At 34.5% G+C, this 12,667-nt stretch overlaps 1 protein-coding gene across 1 annotated transcript in view; it reads right to left on the minus strand.

Moving 5' to 3' along the window:
- LOC127719949 (neprilysin-4-like) overlaps window positions 1–12,667 on the minus strand; it is a 75,461-nt gene that overhangs the window by 53,678 nt on the left and 9,116 nt on the right. The window lies entirely within an intron of this gene.

The following is a 12,667-nucleotide window of genomic DNA, read 5'->3' on the forward strand; positions in this document are numbered from 1 at the left end:
TTTTTTTCTCGTACCGACGATTGTTTTAATTGATTTTCACTGTTTGTTCTTATGTTGTGCTGTAACACAACTGTCCCAGGTTAGTTGGGTTGAGCGCTCACAAACATGTTTACCTCGCCACATTCTTGATGTGCTTGTCCCAAGTAAGGAACATGTAGTTTAGTGGTTGTGGTTAGTTCATGCCTGCCATGTGTTTTTCGTAAATTGTAGTGTTATAAATTAGGCCGTTAGTTTTCTCGTTTGTTTTGATTTACATTTTTGATGTCGGGGCCTTTTATAGCCGACTATACGGTGTGAATTTTTCTAATTGTTGGAGGCCGTACTATTGCCTATAATTGCTTACATTTACTTCATTTTAACTCTGGTGGATAGTTGCCTCATTGGCTCATTGCCATATTTCCTTTTATTGCACAATGAATCGGATTTTGACGGCTGGAAAATAGTATTCGCCTATTACCACAAATACTTCGGAGTTAAGCTTAGTAACGATGCACAATGGGACAAACACATCGACAACACTGTTACAGTACTGATTTTTGAGTGTATCAAAATATATAAATGCATATCGTTAGATAATATAGTTTTTAGACTTAGCAGACCAAACTTAGAAAAAATATACTTAGTATATATAGGACTGATTTTTGAATATGCCAGTGAAGTTTGGGATAACTATGGAAATTGTAGTACTAAATGAAACTAGGAAAATTGCAATTTGAAGCTGCTAGAATTATAACAGACCTACCAATAGTTACAAATAAAAGTAATATTTATAAAGAAAATGGATAAGAAAATCTTCAAGACCGTCACAGAAAAAGAAAACTGCAAATGTTTTACAACGGTTATAGTGGAAACGCCACTTATCATTCCACCATCGATACAAAGATCAACCACTAAGAAATAGTGACGATATTATGTTTTTTCAGACTTTCGATAATTATTGACTCATTTATCCAATCGACTATTAGGTAATGGAATAGATTAGACATATCTGTGCGAAAACATACACGTTATCTAAATTGAGAAATAAAATTGAAATGAGTTCTGGAGTAGGAAATAAAAGAGTCCCTAGTTACTATGCCTTTGATCCCAGAAATCTCAATGTTATTTTAACGCAATTAAGATGTTCAGCTACATTCTATAATTTTGATCTCTTTATTATAGATATTATTATAGATATTATTATAGATATTATTATAGATATTGCTTAAGATACATCTTGTCACTGCGGGTTTTCACGTGAAGATTCTGTTCATATCCTCTTTAAATGTCCTTTCTATACAAATTGAAGTCATATTCATAGGAATATAATCTTAACTGGTTACCAGATGACATTGTATTGGATATAGAGACTTCTGGTAGTAACAATCTGACAGATGAGCAAAATAAAGATTTTTTTAGAAATATTTTTGACTATATTAAACAGACCAAGAGATTCTTGGTTTAATCATGCGTATAATATGAATGTAGTGATCTACACACACACACACACACACACACACACACACATATGATATATATGCATATTTTTCTCTCTTATTTTTCTTTTTATCTTTCCTTTTTTAGCTCACCTGGCCCGAAGGGCCAAGTGAGCTTTTCTCATCACTTGGCGTCCGTCGACCGTCGTCCGGCGTCGTCCATCGTCGTCCGGCGTCGGCGTAAACTTTTTACATTTTGAACATCTTCTAGAGAACCACTGAATGGAATGAAACCAAACATGGCATGAATGTTCCTTATGAGGTGCTGACCAAGTGTTGTTACTTTGTAGCGGATCCATCATCCAAGATGGCCTCCAGCGGGGGACTTAGTTTAACATAGGACCCTATGGGAAATACATACAAATGTCTTCTTTTAGAGAACTACTGAATGGAATGAAACCAAACATGGCATGAATGTTTCGTATGAGGTGCTGACTGAGTGTTGTTACTTTGAAGCCGATCCATAATCCAAGATGGCCGCCAGCGGGGAACTTAGTTTAACATAGGACCCTATGGGAAATACATACAAATGTCTTCTTTTAGAGAACCACTGAATGGAATGAAACCAAACACGGCATGAATGTTCCTTATGAGGTGCTGACCAAGTGTTGTTAATATGAAGCTGATCCATAATCCAAGATGGCCGCCAGCAGGGGACTTAGTTTAACATTGGACCCTATGGGAAATACATACAAATGTCTTCTTTTAGAGAACCACTGAATGGAATGAAACCAAACATGGCATGAATGTTTCTTATGAGGTGCTGACCGAGTGTTGTTACTTTGAAGCCGATCCATAATCCAAGATGGCCGCCAGCGGGGGACTTAGTTTAACATAGGACCCTATGGGAAATACATACAAATGTATTCTTTTAGAGAACCACTGAATGGAATGAAACTAAACACGGCATGAATGTTCCTTATGAGGTGCTGACCAAGTGTTGTTACTATGAAGCTGATCCATAATCCAAGATGGCCGCCAGCAGGGGACTTAGTTTAACATTGGACCCTATGGGAAATACATACAAATGTCTTCTTTAGAGAACCACTGAATGGAATGAAACCAAACATGGCATGAATGTTTCTTATGAGGTGCTGACCGAGTGTTGTTACTTTGAAGCCGATCCATAATCCATAGTTTAACATGGGACCCTATGAGAAATACATACAAATGTCTTCTTTTAGAGAACCACAGAATGCAATGAAACCAAACATGGCATGAATGTTCCTTATGAGGTGCTGACCGAGTGTTGTTACTTTGAAGCCGATCCATAATCCAAGATGGCCGCCAGCGGGGGACTTAGTTTAACATAGGACCCTATGGGAAATACATACAAATGTCTTCTTTTAGAGAACCACTGAATGCAATGAAACCAAACATGGCATGCATGTTCCTTTTGAGGTGCTGACCAAGTGTTGTTACTTTGAAGCTGATCCTTCATCCATGATGGCTGCCAGATGGGGACAATGTTTAACAAAGGACCCTATGGACAATACATACAAATGTCTTCTTTTAGAGAACCACATACTGAATGGATTGAAACCAAACATGGCATGAATGTTCCTTATGAGGTGCTGACTAAGTTTTGTTACTTTGAAGCTGATCCTTCATCCATGATGGCCGCCAATGGGGGGACTTCCTTTAACATAAGACTCTATGGGAAATACATACAAATGCTTCTTCTAGAGGTGCACTAAATGGAATGAAACCAAAACATGGCATAAATGTTTCTTATGAGGTGCTGATTAAGTGTTGCTACTTTGTTGTCGATTTACTGTTCAAGATGGCCACCAGGATTTTTTATTAAATTACAGGACCAATATTAAACCAAATTTGGCCTCACTCATTATTACGGTATCTGTTATGATTTTAATCTATTTTTACATGATTTCCAAAACCAAAGTAGAATCAGGTGAGCGACACAGGCTCTTGAGAGCCTCTAGTTTATATTGTTTGTTGATATGTCTCTTAAGTAACAGTTGTTTGCGATATTTTGCAGATAAATATGTTTAAATAAAATAAAATACATAATCAGTTGATTGGGGCATTACGGAAAAAATGCGGATAAACCGATATTGTTATACAAATTCCTGAATCTTAAGGTCACCACTTCGCAAAAAATGCTCAACCGGAGCAAAACTCATATTTTTTGTCACATCTTTGAATATGACTATCCATCAAATATCTAAACAATAAATTGAAGCATTAGGGAGCTACCATTTGATTTTTATGGGGGCTAGGATGAAAAATTTGGTCCTGCATTTTTTTTTAGTTGTAATCTCTGTCTTCCCTTTTATTTTTCACTCTATTCTGCCTTTTTTTTTTATTACTTTATCTTGACTTTTTTTTACATAAATTGTCATCCTGCCTTTTTTTTTGCCAAGTTACTCATCCTGCCTTTTTTTACTCAAAACTCCTGTCTTGCCTTTTTTTTCAAATTTCATTCTATTGCATGCTGAAAATGGAACTACGTAAGTAATTGCATACAATATTAAGCAATTCAAATAAATGAAATTCATGTTGATGAAATCGACGAAAACAAATTATCTGCATGCTGGGACTGGAGTAACGTTTATAAATGCTTATTTCATGTTGTGAAATGGCACCTCATGCAAACAAAGTTTATTTTTGTCCTGGGAAATATAAGTAAAAGATTAGGAAAAAACCTAACGATTTATACAAAAAATTTCTTCATCTGGATATTTCAACTTTTTTTGTTCATACCCTTTCATTATCGGAAATTATCGTGTTGCTAGAACAGTTTCTTAACCATGTGAGCAAGGATATGTATTTACGGTCGTTGTTTTTGGTTCTTAAGTATAGAATCACACTATATTTACCGAGACTTAGGAACACGTTATTGGATACCCCTGCTACACAATGATATTGGAATGACCAGGGCACAAATTGTTTTTGAGTTTACCCCTGGGTAAACCAATCAAAGATACCAGGCTTATAATGTTGTATGTCAGATGGCGGTTCGTTTACACAAGTCTTATCAATGGCGCCCGATTCAAAGAGAATAAATGATTTGAGTTAACTTGGGAACGAAGATATTGGATTGAAGGGGACATTGACTGAACACAAATATTTTGAATACCCCATACGAACAGACTATATGTTATTCCCTTGGCAGCAAAGATACTGGATAAACCAGTGGAATGCATGTATTGAATTCCCTCGGGAACATATGCGTTTTTATTTCTCATTGACAAGGATCGTAATGAACTAATAGGGGAACGAAGACATTTCAGATTCGGGAAATACATCGCGTCCCATGAAGCACAAAGATTTAATACCTCAAAAACAAAAGTTGTATTTGATTATCAATGGTACTTGGCATTGGTATATGAAATCACTTAGAACGAATATTTGAATTTCCCACTGGAAACAATTTATCTAATTCCCCTTGGGCATCAGCATTCTGAATTTTCTAGGGATTACATATGTTAGATCTTTGGCCTGGGAACAGAGGTGTGGGATTCCCAGGGTGACAAAGTTATTGAATTTCTCCTTGGAATTTGCGGTAGAGTCATATTAGGTAAAAACAATATTTTAAATTCTTCATAATCAAAGAATGTATTTGGTTCCCCTGAAAACAAAGGTATCGAATAAATCAGGAGGAGCTCATGTATTGGATTCTCATGGGAACACAGATGTTACATTCCTTTTAGTAACGAAGATATCAAATTTCCTTTTCGAATGCATACATTGAATTTTCCTGGGAACATAGATATTGCACACCGTTACTATTGAAAATTCAAAATTCTAAGAGTATAAATTCAATTAGAAGACAGCTTAGCAAGACAATACATACCACAAACGACAGGTTCCTGACTTGAGCCAGGCGCATAAACATGTAGCATGTTTAATATCATCGGGAACATTGCCAGCCAGAATGCAAACTTATGATCCAACAAGTCTGTTTTAAAAGGTGTGAAGATATAGTGTGTATTATTAGACGCAGTATGGTTAGTTAAACCCATGAAACCTACATAATACAAGACATAGGACAAAACTAAGTTATTTTAAAAATTCGGAATCAAAGACCAAGGCATACCTTTCTTTTGATAAATGATAGGTCCATGTCCCTGCAGCCGCGAAGAAATTAAGTTTTACATGCAAATCTTGAAATGTATATTTCAGTAACCCGTTGTTGATGTGAATCTGAACAAAAACAAAAGCAGGAATGACCAACAAAGTGATATTTTTTAAATATGATATGTGAGGGTTTTGGATAAGAAAAAACAATGCTGGTCAATTTGTATTTAAACGATAAATCCACTCATAGACATTTGTTCAATCAATCAACGACTGCTTTACGTCAAAGAGGCAAACCTTAATTGATTACACTTCGTGCACATTAGGATGCACTTACATTAACAAGTGTAAAAAAATACCGAACTCCAAGGTAATTCAAAAAGGGGAAGTCCATAAAAACTAACAAAAACAAACGTTAGACTTTATCAATCAACAGAACGAATGGAAAACAACTGTCATGTTCCTGAGTTGGTACAGGCATTTTCCGCAGAAAATGATTGATTAAACCTGGTTCTATAGCTAACTAAACCCCCGACTTGTATGACAGTTGTTTATAGTTCCGTTATATTGCACAATTGGGTGAGCCATCCAAATAGACATACGTATTTTGACCTATAATGGTTTACTTTTACAAATTGTGACTTGGATGGAGAGTTGTCTCATTGGCACTGGCAATAATTAGAATCCAGCATCCATAACTGTGTAAACATACATCACAGACGTATATGAAACTATAAATTAGCGGATTATTCAATATGACACACCATTTTTTTTTTTTGGCATGAAAATGAACATGCTCATATCTACTTAAAAGGTAACGGTTGGCATGAAAATGAACATGTATCATTGTCATTTTGCTTAGTTTCTTTTGTTACCTATTCTGAAATCGGACTCTGACTTCTTTTAACTGAGTTTTACTGTACGTATTCCTGTGTGTTCGTTTAATCTACATTGGCTAGAGGTATAGGGGAGGGTTGAGGTCTCACTAAACATGTTTAACCCCGCCGCATTTTTGCGCCTGTCCCAAGTCAGGAGCCTCTGGCCTTTGTTAGTCTTGTATGTTTTTTAATTTTAGTTCATTTATATATTTAGGAGTTTAGTATGACGTCCATTTTCACAGAACTAGTACACATTTTTGTTTAGGGACCAGATGAAGTGAAAAGATAAATCCAGAAAAGCGCTTCTAAAGTGTTATTCTAATTTAACAACGTAAGGTAAAGTAAAAAACGCGATTGTGGAGGCGAAAGCGTGAACGCGGAAACTGCACAAAAGCTAAAAAACGCGATAAAGCGAAATGGTTTGAACATATAGTTGATCTTTTATTCAAATTTCTACAAACACATTTAATCCTATTATCTGCATCTTAAATGACTATGTTTATTGACGGAAAACACTTTCTGTTTGACGCAGATGTACACTTTGCATTTATTTATGATGTAATATGTAAAAAAAAATTTTAATATTAAAACATGCTTTTCCACAAACATCCGATTTAATTATTCGCACTTATAATATAGAAAGTATTTTGCTTTATATAAGGCCTTTTAAATTTTACGATATGTCAGTAGAAAGACGATGCATTTTGATATGTCTCATTGATAAATTTTTGAACTTCTATTCTTAAAGTAATATTCCCAACCTAAAATCCTCATCTAATTTGAATATTTCAATTACAAATAATATTATTTTCAGTTTTACTTGATATTCACCTGCTTTGACTTGTACGGTTATAAATTGTTGATCCAGTCTTGGCATCATTAACACAGCGAAACAAAAAAGTTAACTTCTAAAATATTATTATCTCCCTCATGCAAAGCTCCGATTCCTACCCGGCTCTGGCTATACTTTTTTGTCCTTTTTGGTTTATAGCTCTTTATTTTTTCAATAAGCTTTCGATGTTCAAATATGTTGGTCTATCGAGCACAACGGAAGAGACATTGATTGTCGAAATGTGCATCTGGTGCAGAAATATTGGTACCGTTTATATTTTGATCCCTTCCATGTGCTTTCGTGCAAATTGTCATCTGTTGAAATATATACCTTCTCATCGCTTATTACATGCAAATCTAGTAATAGTTGATTTATTTTACATCCCATTAAAAACAACAACCAAACCATAACAATCTGGGGCCTGTTTATCGAAGCCGTCTTAGGATTAGGACGTGTCCTAAGACCAACTTAGGACATATCTTAATCCTAAGTGGGTTCATCAAACATGTCGTAACTTAGGAAAATCCTAGGAATTGTCCTAACTTTAGGATACCAATTTAGGTGTCTTAAGATGGTCTTAGGATGGTCCTAACTTTAGGATATATTTAGGATGGTTATTTTATAAACAAATATGGCCTGTATTAGTTGCATTTACTTAAGGGAACTACCATTTGATTTTTAAGATGGGCTTGGGGGGGGGGGGGGGGGGGGGGGGGGGGGGGGGGGGGGGGCTAGGATTAAAAATGTTGTTCTGCTTTTTTTTTGTTGTAATCTCTGTCCTTCCTTTTTATTTTTCACTCTAATTGGTCCTGCCTTTTTTTATTAGTTTATCCTGACTTTTTTTTACATACATGTAAATTGTCATCCTGCTTTTTTTTTGCAAAGTTGCTCATCCTGTTTTTTTTTTTTTACTCCAAACACCCCCCCATAAAAATCAAATGGTAGTTCCTTTAATGCATATTAAATCCCTATCCCTCTTTTCAGCACCATTTGTTGCAACATTTGACAATTTACCAAAAAGCAAAGTGTTACTCTTGTCCACGTCGTCCAGGAGAGTCGGTAGTTTTGCATCGGTAGAATTCGATTTTCGTCTCTTATATTCACACGTATCATCGCATGTTATTTGCAGTAATAAAATAGTTGAAGTACTCAGTATTCATATGAAAGATGCACGAGATTTGCCTTTGAACTTTTAAGTATGAAACCGTGACACTTCGAATTCAGCTCACTCAAAGCATATAATGATTTTACCGATTATATATTTTATTTTAACTATTTACAATTCGTTTGTTTCAATTCTTATATGAAACGAAGTTATATTTTTTGTCTTATGTTTTGTTTTATGAGTTTAAATGTACAATTTTCTAATTATTTATCTTTTTTTTCAAATTATAGTTATTGGTTAAATTTGAAACAATATTTTCATTTTTAATTTGTTATTTTCTTTTACGCCAATACTTAGGACAGCGGTTAGGACATCCTAGCTAAGATAATCCTAAGATAGCTTCGATGTGCATGCTGAGACATGTCGTAAGTCGGTCCTAACTTCATCCTAATTTCTGTCCTAAGAAATTCTTAGGACCGATCTTAGGACAGTTTCGATAAACAGGCCCCAGTTCTCTATTCACACTCAGTAAGAGTTTTGGGCGTTTTTATTTAAACAGATTCTTCACCACGTGAAAACAGAGTAACTGTTGATAATTGTATTTTACCTAAGTAAGTTTTTTTTATGTAAAAAAGAATGAAATATGTGTGTGATTTAATTTCTCAAGTAAATAGTTTGCAATTTTATTTCCCGAAATTGTTCATATTTATTTTAAGTGAACAAAATTGACGCCGTTGACTATTCGCGTTGGTTAGACCTTTTTGATTCGCCAGGTAAAACACTGAAATATCGAAAATAGGAAGTCAATATTCGATATAAAAAATTAATAAATTATTTACAAGGATTTATTTAAAAACAAACCTGCACGAACGTAATGCATTACAGAGCCTTTGTCGATCACCTCGATATATGGTGCATCTTCAACAACGACTACTCTCCAACATATCGGCTAGAATACAATTTATGACCAAAATATCTTTTTTGTTCGTTGTATCGGTGATAATTTTTACCTATCCACAATAAAGTTTGCCCAGAATGTAAAACATAGAGAACATCATCTTGAAAGTGAAGGAACATCATCTTTAGAGGGTAATTACTCTTGACAGATGGATGGGGGTCTAATTATAAACGATAGAATGTTATATACTTTGCCAAATCTATATTTTGACATGGCGGCCATATTTGTTGACAGACTGGAATAAAACAAAATGCACAAACTAGATACCAAACGGATTATGCATCTCAAGTTAAGTGGCAATTTGTTCAGTAGTTTCAGAAAAGAAGATATTTTGAACAAATCACGATGGACACGAAAATTAGTCAAAAATCGTCCTTATAGGACTAAAAATCTTAAAGAAGTCATCCAATGATTTCGGTTGTTTTGGCATTTTTATGCCCTCGTCGCGGCGGAGGGGGCATTAAGTGCTATCCTTGTCCGTCTGTACGTCCGTACGTCCCGAAATTGGTTTCCGTTCTCTAAAATAAGTTTGCCTCAACCAAATGTTATGAAACTTATACACAATGCTTATTGTCACAGTTCTCAGTTCAAGTTTGATTTTTTTACCGTTCTTGGGTTATGTCCCTTTATAACGCTATATGCAAGTGGGGGCGTCATCTGTGTCATGAACAAATTCTTCATTTATTGTAGACCTTGTAATTGCTGAAATTTGTCAAGTCATAATTAGTTTTAAAAAATCGCCATTTAAGGGCATTTAAAGAATCATTAAAAGTTTCTGTCGTTTAACATTTTTGTAGATCTTATACTGCCGTTTTTTTATGCTCTTTACGTTTTATAACTGTTTAGTATAGTTTTCGAGATAGTAGGCAAAAACGTGAAAATGAGCCATAAATAGCCATTGAAAGAAAATTAAGCAGTCATCCAATGGTTTCGGTCATTTGGCATTTATGTATTGCTATTCATTTTCTGTTTTCAACAGTTTCAAGCTATCAATTATTGTTTCGTCATTTAAGGATGTACACCTCTGAGGAGTCAAAAATTTCTAGAATTAAACTTTTTTTCTTAACCTGATTTTTGGGTTTATATGACTGTAAGAAAGTAATTGACGAAGAAAAAATCATATGGTGGTACACTTCTTTTTTTGCTAAGGCCATTTGAAAGTACCCCATTTTTATGATTTTCCCATTTTTCATCAATTTTTACCCGTTTTTGGGCTTTTATCATGAAAAAAAATCACAGTTTCACAATTGAACTTTTGTTCATACTATCACTAAAGATGAAGTGGACCAATCTGAATAAATTTAACTTAAAAAAACTATAGGTAGGTGTTAATATAAGAAAGTTTTATAAAATTGTGTTGCTTTTTCGTGTCAAATTGACCATGCTGTAAATTTTGTAAATTTGGGATTTTTCTGATTTCTTTAGAAGAAAAAGCATATTATATCAATTTCTTTGTTATGAATGATTGAAAAAATACACATATAAGAATTTTGAAAAGAAAAAAATTGATATGGGATGTACATATTTTTGGTAAAATCATTTCTTTGTACATTTCACCCTCTTTCCTAAAAATCTTCATAATAAGGACAATAAATTTTAAAGGAGTCATCTGATATTTTTTGGAAGTAGGTAGGAATTTTGAGCATGTTTGCCATTCTTATATTTTCTTCGGCTATCATGGTTTTCAAGAAATAACACAATTAATACATTTTACTTTTATTTTCTATTTTTAACTATGGCGGCCATGTTTGTTGACTGACTGGGATATAGAAAAAAAATCATTTTTACAAGATAGGATGAACCACCATAAGTTTTGGTCGAAATTGTTTCAGAAGTTTCAGAAGAGACAATCTTTAAATAAGTGTACGACTGACTGGACGACGGACGGGGTGTTTGGTGTTGTTGTTGTTGTCCCTTCGAAACTGTGCTTGTATATTTATTTAATAATTGCCTTGTTAACTAGCACATACAAATTACTTTCTTTTTTATATTTGCCACTGCACGTAAAGCAGAACGTTAAAGGTGACGTCAACCAAATTCGAACTTGATTTGTATTTTGTGGTAATAAGCATTGTGTATAAAATTCATAATATTTGGTTGAGGCAAACTAAAGTTAGAAAACGGAAACCAATTTAGGGACGTCCGTACACTTAATGCCACTTCCGGTGACGGCGGGTGCATAAGAACACAAACAATTGAATTCATATAAACTAAATTACTTACAGTATAAACATTGTGAAATTATCCAGCAAATGTATCCTAATATGTTTTACGCTTTTTAAACTAGACGGGTTCATAAGTTTTTAATAAGGATGTAACAGCTTATATGTACATATATTATATATTGGTAATGCTATTTCAAGGAAGAGAATTAGTAGTGTATGAATCAAGAGAGGGACAAACATGGTTATTGTAAAAAAAATGTTATCTGTAATGGACAGCTTCCTCTATTTCTATAAAATCCTAGGGATCTTTTCTTTAGTTTTAATAAATGGCTATTCGGAAATTCTGCTTCCTGATCGTATTTGATTTCTTGTTAAAACATTTATACGGACTGAAAAAAGACGACTTAAACATGAAAAAGGCCATGTTGTATAGGGAAATAACAAAACTTGGAAACGGGCTAAATTGAAAAGTGTAACATCGCCTTTTTTGACTCCCATATATTACTATTCTGAAGTCCTATGGATTGTTTGTTTTGTTATAATCACTAGCTATTAGACACTACTGTAAGCGTAATTTCATTCCGCCATGTATTAATTCCGGGTAAGTGTTTTTCACTATAGAGAATATTAGATGTAAATAGTGTGAAAGCGTCGATCTTGATCACTAGTGTAATCATTCCTGGTTCAAAATCACTAGTGTAATCATTCCTGGTACAAAAGCACTAGTGTAATCATTCCTGGTTCCAAAACACTAGTGTGAAGATTCCTTGGATGAAAAGCATTAGTTTACTTTGTCCATTTTTGTCGAGCCTGCGACTTTTGTCCCAGAAAGCTCGACATAGGGACAGTGGTATGGCGGCGGCGGCTTTAACTAACTTCTTAAAAGCTTAATATTTCAGAAGGTTTTAAGACCTGGATGCTTCATACTTTGTGGTTCAGTGACTACTTGAAAAAAAGTTAAGATTTTTTGTAATGTTAATTTCTCTCTTATTATGAGTAATAGGTTAACTATATTTGGTATGTGCGTACCTTGAAAGGTCCTCATGCCTGTCAGACAGTTTTCACTTGACCTCGACCTCATTTCATGGATCAGTGAACAAGGTAAAGTTTTCGTGGTCAAGTCCATATCTCAGATACTACAAGCAATAGATCTACTATATTTGGTGTATGTAATGATTGTAAGGTGTACATGTCCAACTGGCAGGTGTCATCT

The sequence above is a fragment of the Mytilus californianus genome, unplaced genomic scaffold (assembly GCF_021869535.1).
Source record: "Mytilus californianus isolate M0D057914Y unplaced genomic scaffold, xbMytCali1.0.p SCAF_11, whole genome shotgun sequence".
Lineage (NCBI taxonomy): Eukaryota > Metazoa > Mollusca > Bivalvia > Mytilida > Mytilidae > Mytilus > Mytilus californianus.